The sequence below is a fragment of the Rattus rattus genome, chromosome 3, assembly GCF_011064425.1.
Source record: "Rattus rattus isolate New Zealand chromosome 3, Rrattus_CSIRO_v1, whole genome shotgun sequence".
NCBI lineage: Eukaryota > Metazoa > Chordata > Mammalia > Rodentia > Muridae > Rattus > Rattus rattus.
Window position 1 is genome coordinate 155,052,311 of NC_046156.1, and position 13,517 is coordinate 155,065,827.

The 13,517-nt window shown below is 47.1% G+C and overlaps 1 protein-coding gene across 1 annotated transcript in view; it reads right to left on the bottom strand.

Annotated features, from left to right (window-relative positions):
• The window catches only part of Myo10 (myosin X), a 202,439-nt gene that overhangs the window by 51,017 nt on the left and 137,905 nt on the right, over positions 1–13,517 (bottom strand). The window lies entirely within an intron of this gene.

Below are 13,517 nucleotides of genomic sequence, written 5' to 3' on the forward strand. Positions count from 1 at the left end.
TTATGCTGCAGTCAAAGCAGGTACGACACACTACGGTGGCCACGACACACTGTGGTGGCCATACACATCACAGTGTAGATGACAACCAGGAGGATGCACGTGACACGGGCCCTTGCTTAGGTGTTTAAACGCCAAGGATATTTCCAAGCTTCTGGAAGTCTGTGCTTTGCTTTGAGAAGTAACACACGGTTAGTAATACAGAGGGAAACAAAGGCTTCCAGAAACAGACAAGGCAGACAGGCACGCAAGCACGCACTTGCACACACACATCCCTTCACCACAAACTGGAGCTAAGAAGTCTAATAAATTATCCAAAGAATAGATGAGAACAGCAACTTAGAAGAAGTCAAGCCAAACAAACACCCTGTCACCAAGCAAAGTGGCCGTTCATGTCCTTGGAGCCACACAAGTCACGACAGTGCTAAAACAGATTTGAGAAGTTACCCCTTCCCATTTCAGGGACTACCTGAGATGAAGTAACTTCATTTGCATAAAAATACACAGCTGAGAAAAAACTTCAGTAACAAAGAGTTGGTTTATAAATATTCATGAACACATAAAAATAACCAAGAAGAAAAAAATCCGAATGGAGAAATTTATTTGACAACTGCTCAGTGCAGTGTGCTGGGACAGGCAGAAATGTATCGGTAAGCCCGTGGTAAAGTCTACTGTCTAGCGGGTAGGCAGGCCTGGTGGGACAGGGCGTGGGTGAGCACCGCGTCTTAGGATTCTTCTTTCCTGCTTAGTCATGTATTAAAGTGGCTGCCTGTAATTCATAGTGGGAAATTAGCCAGCCCACAATATCTGCTCGGTGTGTCTGTTAATATCTATTAAGTATAAATTAGAAACACCACACAGGAGTCCACTGAGCAGGTAGAAATTACTAGGAAACAGGAAGTCACCCAAAAGCCAGGTCCTTCCCATCCTTGGTGGGGCATTGGTCAGGACTCCAAGCACTAGGCTCTCACTAGTCCAGCATTTGGGGACAAGTGAAGCCCTCAGGCTGGCAGCATGACAGTCTAGGCTTCTGAGAGATATAATTCCAACTGCTTAAGATCTGGGTGTCCCCTCCCACTCCCAGATGCCAGCTTCAGGGAAGTGCCCCATGGATGAGGCACCAGTCTGCCAACTTCTGTGGACAACTCTTCTGCCAATCGGTGAAGCATGAACCGGGCTTGATACCAACAAAAGGCTTTAAATTAAGCAAAATATTCAAACAAAAAGAGGCTGGGGATATAGCTGAGTGGCAAAGTATTTAGCCTAGCGTACTTGAGGGAGGCCCTAGGTCCTCATTCTAGCCCTGTAAACCCCTCAGTCACACAAACTCACAAATAGGTGACAGTGGTGGTGTGAGTTTCCCTGACTTCTAAGACACAGCAGACAGACTTGCATGCAGATGCAAATGACGTGCCCCTCCCCACTTGCTCTCCTCACCCTGGAATACCTGTGACTTCCTCCCTGTCAGTGAGCTGCCTTTACTTCACACCAAGGCCAGCCCAGTTCTGCAGTGCCCTGAACTGCCCCTGCCAATTATCTTTTCCAGAAGGAATGCTCGTCCTTCACAAATTCTCCCTGTGGAGATTCTGAAGAGTCTGGAAAATGAGCCTGAACTGCCCCACGCAGCAGCAGAGTCCTCCAGCAATACCCACGTCCCGCATTGTCCCACAAAGGTGCCAAGAATGGTAGGGTGTCAGCACCATGACCATCGGTGACAGGGACCCAGAGTGTGGACAGACTTTACAGACACATTCACAATAATTCCCCAGGTCCTGCTTAAAGTGGGTAAAGCTAATCTTGGCACCGTCACTAGCAAACATGAGTACTGGGACCATAGGCACCCACAGCTGGCTACAGGCAGACGGCATCCATCTGTAAAGCCTTGTGTCCACCACGGTATGTGGCATCCCGGGTCTCTATTCCAGAGATGTTTAGAAAAGGAACTATTTGGTCTCACTGGTCACTGTGAGCTGTCTAAAAGGAAAGGTAAAATTATTCACTGGGCCCACAACACAGTTAACTTGTTCTTTGAAAAACCTGAAAGCCTTTGCCATTGGCCCCACAAGATGCTGCCATACAGCCCTGGTGGGAGGGGGGCTGCTGCTATGGGGTCACGAGGCTGTGATTGACATGACAAAACCGTGATAGGTCACAGGCTGATCAAGGTTTAAAAACCCTAGGATGTCAGGGAACACTCTCAAAAGTCCTCTCAGGTCTCTCCACAGCCCCTGCAACAAGCACTCAAAAAAAGAGTGGTTGGTGTTCCGACTATGGCTTCCTCCATAAGACTCGAAAAGTGGAAAGAAGAAGAAAAAAAAAAAAGACAAATCACCACCAAACCCAAACCCACCTGTGTACCTGTGCCTCCAGGTCGGCTGCTCAGGCCCTGGAGCACCGTCTCTCTCAGTCATTCAATACCTTACAGCAGCGTGTAGTGACAAGAAAGAGCAGCCGGCTATGAGCAGGCGGGGCGAGTGCGCCATACAGGACAGGTGGCGCCTGGATTGTAGTGGCTTCTCTTCACTGAGAAGGAGAGAAGTAAAGCTTTCACCCCATGGACGCTGGCAGACCTTGGAGGTGATGTGGACCAGGGAGCGCCACGGGCTTGCCTCCGGTAGCAGGAGCAACTGGGCAGCCGGCTGGTTGCAAGCAAGGCTGGTTTAGGAGGTGGCCAGTGCCCCAGCTTTGCGGCTCTGGACCCTCTTTGTTTCTGCTACTCCGCTCGGAGGAGTAACAGGCAGAGTGCTAGAAGCCTGGAAATCAGAGTCAAATGACGTCATGACCAGGTCCAACCAGTTCTTCCACCTCCACGGGACCTCACTTCCCTGATCTGCAAGCTGAGAAGGCGCAGAGGGTTGCAAGTGTGCGCACCTGTGGGCTAGTGTAAACCTCCTAGCCCGGGCATTACTTGAAATTATGAAATTGGATCCGTCCTCCAACCAAATGACAGACCCCGATTTCATTATGTGACCAAAGGAAAAAGAGAGCAAATCTAAGCTAATTTTTCCTCCATACTTCCTTTGCGCATAATAACTAACAACAACGATTTGTACTAGGCTCCAGTGAGCCCATGGCCTTTAATGGGACTTAACAAGTCTTTCTTAGTCCTCTGTGTGTAAATGTGCCAATAGTTGTATCTGAGTCTAGGTGCCTTAAAAGAAGTCAGTACCGGATATGATGTCTCAGGTACTCCTCCTTCTGCTGGATCAAGAGGTAAAATTGCAGTTGCCTAGGTTTATTAGGCAAAGCCGTTTGAGCACGACCCCCCCCCCCCACTTACTTATTTAAAGAGATTTAAAAACAGCTAGAGGAACATCCATTTTCTGGAGGATTGTTCAGCCCATACAGGCTGGAAGCAGGGTGAGACAGCAGCACCTCGAACAGTGTCCCTTCCCTTTCCGAGAGGCAGATGCTGAGACTACCACCGTGTAATTCCAAAACCAAACAGCATTATTCCCTTTAAAGTGAAATGCTGACTGGAGCAGCATCTGGCACACTTTAATGAGCGGCTGCATCCTTTCAGAGGGCTGAAACTGGGGCAGCCATTCATCTGAGAGGGTGGACAGAGCACAGGCACCGCACAATGGTGTGCAGCAAGCTGGCACAAAAGCCCCCGGAACATTTAAAGTCTGAACACAGACAGCTTACGAAGAGCATTGCCATTTAACATCAGGACTTGATAATCTCAAGACTCGAAATGGTACAGTTTTCTAAGAGTAAACACTAGGTTAAAAGCAACAGCAAATTCACCCGAAAAAGTTACCATGTGGAGTTGCCATCTCCCTAAGAGCAAATAATAATAATAAAAGACTGAAAATGAAGCGCGGTACTGACTGGCGCCCTCACCCAGGTCTGTCTGGAGCCCCTGGGGGCTGAGCTCTGAGTCTGCTGAGGAGGGTCACAACCACAGCCTAAAAAGAACAGGCTGAGACCACAACTCATCTCAACTGCCCACTCCACGCGCCAGCAGGGCCAAGTGTGCCAACCCCTGCCTTGGCCAGATAAGAAAATGGTTAAGCAAGTATCATCTCATCCATAGAAGAAGCCAAGGCGGGAGGGAAAGGATGTGAAATCCAGTCATGGATTCACTTCACTTCAAAGAGCCAGGCAGGCCAGAACTGGAAAATCCAGGCAACCACGACCAAAAAGGTAGATTACAAAATTAAGGTGACCGTGAAACCCAAACACGGAGCTCTGGGCTGGAAAGGTACAGTGGGGAGAGGCAGGTACTCACCAGCCAGGCGCTGAAGGAGAAAGGAGCCGGGCTCTGGAGGCTGGAAACAGGCAGGTGGAGTCAGAGCCCAAGTCAAGAGCCTGGTGTGGGGGTGGGGAGGCCGGTCAGAGGGCAGGAAGGAGTGGCAGTTAGTAGTTAGCGGTGCCCCTTGCCTGGGGGTGGGGTGGAGACCAGGAAGGAGGGCAGAGCAAGAGGCAGGAAGCTCTGAGAAGGGTGCTAGGAACAGTTTTGATCACACAGCCTCAGACAAGGTTGAAATACTCAACAGTGAAGAGGGGACAAGCTGGTCCAGTGCCCTCTCTTGAAAGAAGGTAGATGTGTTAGTCTGCCAGTCTCATTCAAAGTGTGCTTAGGTATGCATATGTAAATGTTTACAAAGCAGGCAAGGGAAGGGGCTTAAGAAAAAATAATTTATGCTGGGAATGTCGGCTCACACCTTTCGTCCCGGGCAGAGGCAGGTAGATCTCCATAAGGCTAGCCCTCGCTGCACTTACAACAGCCTTCTTTGCAACAAAAGAAACGATCCAGTAACAGAAATCTGACTTTCAACTACTGCCACTGAGGGCTGGAGACAGATCATTTTATGAAGCAATTGCCTATTCTGAGGGGTACAACCACTGGCGAAATCCTCGGAATGCTTCATGACATATTAGACTGAACAAAAAAAAAAAAAAAAAACCCAGCTAGGATGATCCCAATTTACACAAGTACAGCTGAAGACGGTGACACCTGCCTATCACTCCAGATGCCTAGAGGCCAAGGCTGGAGGACTGCAAATTCTTTCGATTCCTGTCTAGTTTACAGAGGAAGTTTAAGTTCAGGTTGGGCAAGGACACTGCTGCAAACTAAAGAAAGGGATTGGAGATGTAGCTCAGGTGGACAGCGTAGGCTAAACCCAGGGGTTTAGTTCCCAGGAACAGGGATGGGGGTGGGCAGTGGAATTATGGCGAATACAGACAAAAAGTTCATCGCTATCTTTCAAATACTTTCTAATCAATAAGCATTTCTTTCACGCTGGTGCCTTGTCACGTGTTCTTTTATAGAGGGAAGAAGCTAGTCAGGTGAAGGAAGCTAAGGGAGACATTCTACTTGTCAAGGAAACCTGAGGGGGAGCTTAGAGCCTGGATCGAGCCCTAGGATCCTACCTCAGGCTTTGCTCTGGAATCACCGAAGAGACTGGCAGTGGAAGAGGGTGGGGACCTAGGGGGAAGGAGGCTGTGAGTTAAGGGAGAGCAGGTGGGGAGGTTTCGGGAGAATGGGGGAGGGGGCTTGGGGAGAAAGGTCTTTATGTAAAGCTGAGGGGATGAGGGAGGAGCACCAGAACAGTCAGGAACAGAAGTCACACACAGCCCGGGTTGCCTATGAGCATGCTAATGTGGGGCTTCATATGCTAAGAGACTACAGAAACAAACCATCTGTCAGTGACAGCCCAGTGTCTGGGGTGGGCTCCTAGGTGCCTGTAGGTCTCCCATCTGATTGGTTAATATTCTGGAAGTTTTGCAGGAAGGGTTAAAGACCCCTGGAGGACTGCAGCAGGGATTGGAGCACGTGCTCCAATTTACAGCTTTTACTTCACAATGAGCAGCAGCCACTCTATGATATACAGAGACAAATACTGGTCTACCACAGAGCGGAAGGGTAGTGAGAGACATAGACATTGGCACGCCAGGTGCTTTACTGGAAACCTCTTTGCAAAAAGGGGGGAAGCACCGGACACAACCAGTCTCAAGCTCACGCGAGGTTTGGATTATTCACAGATGCTTCTTTGGACAAAAAGTAGATTTAGGCAAGTAGGCAGTGGCCATTATTATTCATTGCTTTCAAACGTTGCTCTATTTACTATGAAAGGCCACCTTCCCGTAGGAAACACTTAATCCCGCCCAGGACCCACTTAGCAACTGAATGGACGTCAGTCTAACCAACCCACTCTCACAGTGCGGGCAAAGATTAGGGATTCACCCACTCCACGAGTCCATCCTTAGGGGGAATCTTTTCCTTTGGAGAACTGTAGCAAGGAGTGCCTGTGCGTCCTCATATTTCTCTGGCTGTTAGCAATATTAATGTATGCACATATGCATACGTGTGTCTCTGTGTGTGCACGTGTGTGAAAACAGCTCACAGTATCCAACAGAAGATCATTTGATTCACCTAATGGACATCTCCATCCCGGGAGAACCCGATTTGTAAGGCAAATTCAGAAAGAACTAATTCTGTGCAGGTTTCTTTTAAAGTTTATCTATACAGCAGACGATACGGAAAGGCTATAAGACTGTAGTAATAAGCCTTTGGGGGAGAAATACTTAAAATGCAAACAAAGAAACCACCACTACTAACTTTCCTCTTCGACTCATTCGTAACCATTTCTTTCTTTAAACGCTGGGCTCCTCATCAAAAACAGGACAATCAAAGCCTCCGCTGACAAACGAATTACTATCCTCCATCTTTACAAAGGAGCATTAATAGTTCAAACCTCTGCCATGCAAACCAGCACCTCCCCCACTTGTTTCAGGACCAAACAGTTGGGTGGGTGTGCAGAAAGGCGGCCAATCCACTCCGCTGCTATTTCATTGAACAGCCTTACAGCACAGCAACCTTTACAAAGTAGACGAAACTTTCAGGCAGAGCCAAAAAGGAAAGCGAACCAAGCCAAACCCTACCTTGGGTTTTCTTTCTCTCTCTTCAGGGTCTTCCCACTGCAGACAGCCGCATCTCCAGACGAAGGGCCCAAGAGTATCGCAGCTGACAGACAGCAACCCCTGCTATCTGAACTTGCCCAGTCTTTTATGTTGTGTCTTGGGCTGTGCTTGCTTAATTCATTCCTGATTCTACCCAAGAAGCCCAGCCTCTCAAGGCTGGCGTGATAGGAATTGCTGATACTTCCTTCCAACCATAGGTGCAAATGAGCCATGATTCCCACACCAGCAAACATGCAAATTCAAAGTCCAGAGAGTCGAAATTTTCAAAGATTGTATCTATTTAAAGATGAAGATGCTCCCCCCCGCATAAAAAAAAAAAAATCCTTAAATATTTTAGCTGTGATCTTGGAAAACCCGCCCAGAGAACAACACTCTTCCTTTACTTGAGCGGAGCTTCATTTACAGCTATTTACCCAGGTCTTTACAGAGGGCAGCTGAATAGTTGCCATGACAACTCGATAAACAGGCCTGAAGGACCACTGAGGGGTTTACTGGATTGTTTTGTTTGGAGAGAAGAATAGTTGCTTTAATGGTTTCTTTTACCAAAATCTTCTCAAAAGGTAAAGCTGCCTTTGTATAGACCTTTTGTATGAGACGTTCTCTAAGCAGAAGGAAAACCCTGGAAATGTGTCAAAGCCAGCCAGGAATATTGGAGGGATCAGGAAAATAGAAAAGAATCACTGAAGGTTAGGAACTGATGTTGAGTGTGTAGTCTCCAGGAAGGACACAGAAGAAATGGAGCCACCTCAGAAGACCCTAATTTACTTATAGTTAGTTAAAAGAACAGACAGCCCACATATCTCCCCCCACCCCGAAACAGGGTCTCTCTATGTAGTCCTAGCTGTCCTGGAACTCACTCTGTAGACCAGGCTGGCCTCAAACGCAGAGATCAGCCTGCCTCTGCCTCTAGAGTACTGGGATTAAGGAGCACACCATCACCGCCTGGCAGAGATATTTCTTATGTTAGATGCTCATTACAACTGGAGTCAACCGTCCACGTTTAGTACTTCGAAACATTAGTGAAACCATGAAAACCACAGTTCCCTTTTAGGGTTCTAAGTCTCAATAATTAAAGAATTTAAGGATGGACTCCAATGGAATCTGGAAGACAATTTCATTAGGAGTTAACAGGAAGACCCTGGAGCAGAGGAGCTACAAACCATGCTGCCTGAGGAAAGGGGGGTTGGGCAGAAGAAAGAGAAAGCCAAGTCCTTGTAAGGCTCCCATGGAAGTCAGCCACTTGGTGACAGAGCAGCCAGATGGTAGGGAGGGGGGCTTTAGAGAAAGAGAGAAGGCCAAAGCGTTAGGAAAAGCACACTTGGAGGGAACATAGAAGAAAAGGAATGGTTACAGTCTGAGGACGAGCAACAGACTTAGGAAACTGCCTGTCTGCAGCTCTGTGAGTGAGTGTACAGGGCAGGAAAAGTCCATCATCTTCTTAAAGGGCCAGTTACTCCTCCTAGCTCATTAGCATGAAGCACCTGCGGGCTTAGGGAGTGGTTCTTTGTTAGGTAATTGGCCTGCTGAACTGAATCATTAATTTTAAGCTTCTCAGAATAGAAGCCATCAATGTAGAATATATTGTTCACCACAAATCTGAGACAGGGACGCACTATGCAGCTGTTTTACATCTGTACACCCTCATGAGGCACGCAGTCACCCATCTACGTAGAAGTTGTCAAAAAATATGGTCTAGAGGCAAGAAAGTCACTGCTAGGCTAAGCAAGGCTTAGAGAGGAAGGTTTGGCCAAGCCCAGACACAAGCCTTTGATTGGGTTTCTATTTCCTCCCGTGGCTTCCGGGCTTCTGTGCCCGATCAGCTTTGGAGGCTCTCCATCAGGCAACCGGCTGGGGTGCATGTAAAGGTGTTAAACCAGAGCTCTGTACCCCCTGAAGCAATGAGGTTAAACCTCAGCCCTGAGTACAGGATGAATGACCCAGTGGCTACAGCAACAGAAGCTGAGGCTCTGGTGAGTTAGGGAGAAACATGGCCAACAGAAACTAGTCCTGGTCTCAGAGGAGTAAGTTCTCTCCTTCCTCCTGTGGAATCTGGGGTCATAACAGGTCGTTATACTTGGGGGCAAGCACTTGCCCCATCCATCCTCCTGGCCCCTTGCGTGACATTTAGAGGACACTGGAACTGGAAAGATGGCTCAGTAGTTAATTGTGTGTGCTATCCAGGCACGCAACTCACATTCTGCTTTCAACACCTGTTAAGAAGACAGGCTTTCGGGGCTGGAGAGATGGCTCAGCGGTTAAGAACACTGGCTGCTCTTTCAGAGGACCTGAGTTCAATTCCCCGCAACCACATGGTGGCTCACAACCATCCGTAATGGGATCTGATGCCCTCTTCTGGTGTGTCTGAAGACAGTGACAGTGTACTCACATAAAATAAATAAATAAATCTTTAAAAAAAAAAAAAAACCAAAAAAAAAAAAACCCAAAAAAACACTGGCTGCTCTTTCAGAGGACCTGAGTTCAATTCCCAGCAACCACATAGTGGCTCATAATCATCTATAATGGGATCAGGTGCCCTTTCTGTTGTGCAGATATAACATTGTCTATATATATAATAAATAAATAAACCTTACGAAAAAGAGCACAGTTGAGGGGTGGGGGTGTGGCTGCCCAGAGACAGAACAGGAAGATCTCTTGGGCTCTCTGGAAGCTGGCTGACCAGGTTTAGTAAAAGGCTTTTTCAAAAAACAAAGACAAGAACAAAAATCAACCAAACAAATACCCCCCCAAAAAAAAACCCCACAAAGTTGAGCTGGGCTGTAGAGATGGCTCAGTTAAGGGCACTGACTGCTCTTCCAGAGGTCCTGAGTTCAAATCCCACAACCACATGGTGGCTCACAACCACCTATAATGGAATCTGATACCCTCTTATGGTGTGTTTGAATACAGCAACAGTGTACTCATATACATAAAATAAATAAGTAAATCTTAAAAAAAAAAAAAACCCAAAAAACAAAAAACAAAAAAACAAAGCCAATGTGGAGTGATGTGATACAGCAAGGTTTCCCAAAAGGGAGGGCACACCACACTAACCAGTGACTACACACTACACACATGCACAGGCTCACACAGACACACCAAAGGAGATAACTAGTCCTGGAAGACAGAGCTATGTTTTGTAAGGTTTTTCTTGTTTGTTTGTTTGTTTGAGACAGGGTCTCACTATTCTATAGCCCTTGGTTGTCCTTGAACTCACAGAAATCTGCCTACCTCCGTTCCCAAGTGCTAGGATTAAAGGTGTGTGGTTGTTTCATAATTTACTACTGCAAACATAATCTCAGTGTTGGATCCAACGTCAAGTAACCTGCAGTCCTCTAAAGCCCGAACAGCCCCACAGTAGCCCGCTGTGTGTGAGTCTCACTGTAGCCTTTTCTACTATCTTCCCAAGGGACAGAGCTCATCGCACAACTCCACTCATAGCAGGGCACCTGCCTGGCTCGCATGAGGCCTTGGGTTTAATCCTCAGCACCAAGAGAGCAAAACAAAACCACTCCAGATCACCCAAGAAACAAAGTCATTTGATCCAAAGAACAGGAATGAGTGGACAGGTATTCCACTCATCTGTGGCAGAGGAATGGTATCCATTTCATGCACTTTGTAAAGTGATGACAGAGAAGCGGCCAGCAAGCCTTGTGTCTGAGTGGAATAGCTGGCACCCTTGCCAGTTTTTGCTCTATCTGCAGTGACAGAAAAGTTCTGCACTTCATCCTTAAGGAGTCTTAGATTCACTAAAAGGAGATACTAGGGCTCGTGAGATGGCGCAGTGGTTAAGAACAGTGACTGCTCTTCCAGAGGTCCTGAGTTCAACTCCCAGCAACCACATGGTGGCTCACAGCCATCTGTAACAGGATCTGATGCCCTCTTCTGGTGTGTCTGAAGAGAGTGACAATGCGCTCATATAAACAAATAAATCTTAAAAAAAAAGAGAAGAAGATACTAGACAACGTTTGGCCTGAACAAATATAATTCCAGAAAGCACAATTCAAATATTAAACTCCAATGTTTACTTCTTTCTACTTTACAATTGTTGTGGGCAGACCTGCCACCCACCCACGTCCCCCAGCCATGGAAGATTCCAGAATGTCCATCCAGTGCAGAAATCTCAATATGTGAGTAGGAACGACCAACCACACGTGGTGGGGAAGGGATCGTCAAACAGCCCAGGTGTGATTGCAAAGCGTGTGTGTGTGTGTGCGTGTGTGTATCAAACCTGAGGGGGGGCCACTTGATAGACAACGGGGGGGGGGGGTAAATCAACATGCTAGCATGGCAACACTTACCCGTCTCACGTGTGTCATTTCAGCTTTGACTTACTGGCATATACCAAGGTGACTTCCAATTATAGAAATGAAAGATGATCACAGGAGCATAATGCCAAAATTAAATTAAGCAACTGGGGCAGCACCAAGGTTTCAGACAGCACTTGGATTTTTAGCTTTGGTGACAGCAAACACCATACACCATGGCACTTTAGGGATGTGCCTTTCTTGTACCCTGAGCGATGCAGAGGGATGCAAAAGAGGAGACAGGCCTGTAGAGTGGGACTCGGGCAGATCTTCCAAGGATGGAAGCTTTATTCACAACATAGGACGGGTACAGATCCCAATCTAAACATCTGCAGAAAGCATTACTGGAAAAGAAAAACAAACTGTGTATGAAAAATAAAACCTGTAGGGCTGGGTAAGAGATGCTCGGCGTTAAGAGAACTTGCACAAGCAAGTGCATCTGCTCAGGGTCCCAGCTTAGGTCAAACCTGTGTCTGCTGTAAGCCTAGGACTGGAGCTGGGGTGTGGAGTGGGAGCCGAAGGACCTCTGGGGCTCCTTGGTGACCAGCATCATAGGATAATTAGCAGTCTCCAGGTTCAGTGAGAGGCCTTGTCTGACCTCAGGCACAGGTACATGAGTGAGCGAGCGATGTGTGTGCATGCGTACACACACACACACACACACACACACACACACACACACACACACACAGAGGAGACAACAGACACATGTGAATGACACAGACACACACAAATAAGGCACAGATAAAGGAAAGGTGTGATACTGTACATCTTTAACCCTAGTACTTGGGAAGCACAGATAAATGGATGACTATAAATGCAAAGCCAATCTAGTCTACATAGTAAGAGCCTCTTTTAAAACAATACAAAAACAAAAAGCCAAACAGACACCAAAAATAAGGAGACAAAAGTATGTAATAAAAGATTTTTAAAAATCAGCAGAAGAACTTACTATATTATTATCAGCATGTTTAAAAGAAACCACCAAAACAAACAAACAAAACTAAAAACCAAACATGCTAACGCTATTGGTGAGGTACACACCCTTAATCCCAGCACTTGGGAAGCAGAGGCAGGCAGATCTCTGAGTTTAAGGCCATCCTGGTCTACAGAGCAAGTTCCAGGACAGTCAGCACTACACAGAGAAACTCTGTCTTGAAAAGGAAAGAAAAAGAAAGGAAGGAAGGATGGACGAATGGACAGACAGAAAGACAGATAGACCCTCTAGATTACAACACAACAAAAACAAAGCATCAGAGAGCCATCAGAAAGGCAAGCGGCACCAGGTCCTACAGTACATGTCCAGGGTTCAGTTCACGAAATCCATGCCAGTTCTAACTGGCAACAAACGCCCATACACTGTGTCTGCACAGTGTTCTTGCTCTGAGTGCCTTCAGGGGCCGTCCAGGATATTGTCAAAATGAAGAACTTTGTGTAAGACTTTGAAAGTAGCATCATCGGGGTTGCAGAGACGGCTCAGTGGTTGAGAGCACCTGCTGAGTAATAACACGGCCCCGAGTTTGGTTCACATATGCCCGTAACTCTACATTCCTGGGATCCAGGGTCCTCTTCTGGCACCCACACTTATACCAGCCCTGCACATCCACGTGAGTGCACACATTCGCACGTACACACTCACCCTATATAGAGTCTAAAAAAAAAACCCCTGCGTCTTGAATTTCTGTGGTTGTTCATTGCTACCAAAGCTAAAAAGCAACTATTCAAATTACTCAGTCAATTTCAGGAGTGTGTGTGTGTGTGTGTGTGTGTGTGTGTGTGTGTGTGTGGTCATGAGTAAGAGGGAAGACCCCACCCACCCCACCGCCGCCCCAGCATGCAAAGGACTGGGACTGGTACCTTTCCAAGGCCTTAAAGATATCATCATCTCTGTGAGTGCCTTGACGCTCTGGGGCAAATGGTAGGTGCTTCAAGACCTTTAACCATCACGGTCCTGTGTGGCCTATCTGACCATCTCTCTCTCTTTGGCTTTTCCTCTTGCTAAATAGTCTATCTTGTAGCATATGACTACGGTCTCTCCCTGCTGGGGCTCGGCCTTCAGTCTCCCCTCCACACTGGCCTTCTCTCCCTCACTCTTCCCCAAGACCAGTCTTCCTATACTGTTTCTTTCTCTGTAAGACCCTAGCCTTGAGAAATGAGACCTAAGTCCTGGTCTTTGGTGAGAAGACTTTTTTGAAAACAGTATTATATGGTTAAAACTTGAGCAGAAATGTTCTGGATTCATTATGCTTCTCTCCTCAAACCTAGACCCTCACCATTCCAAACCTA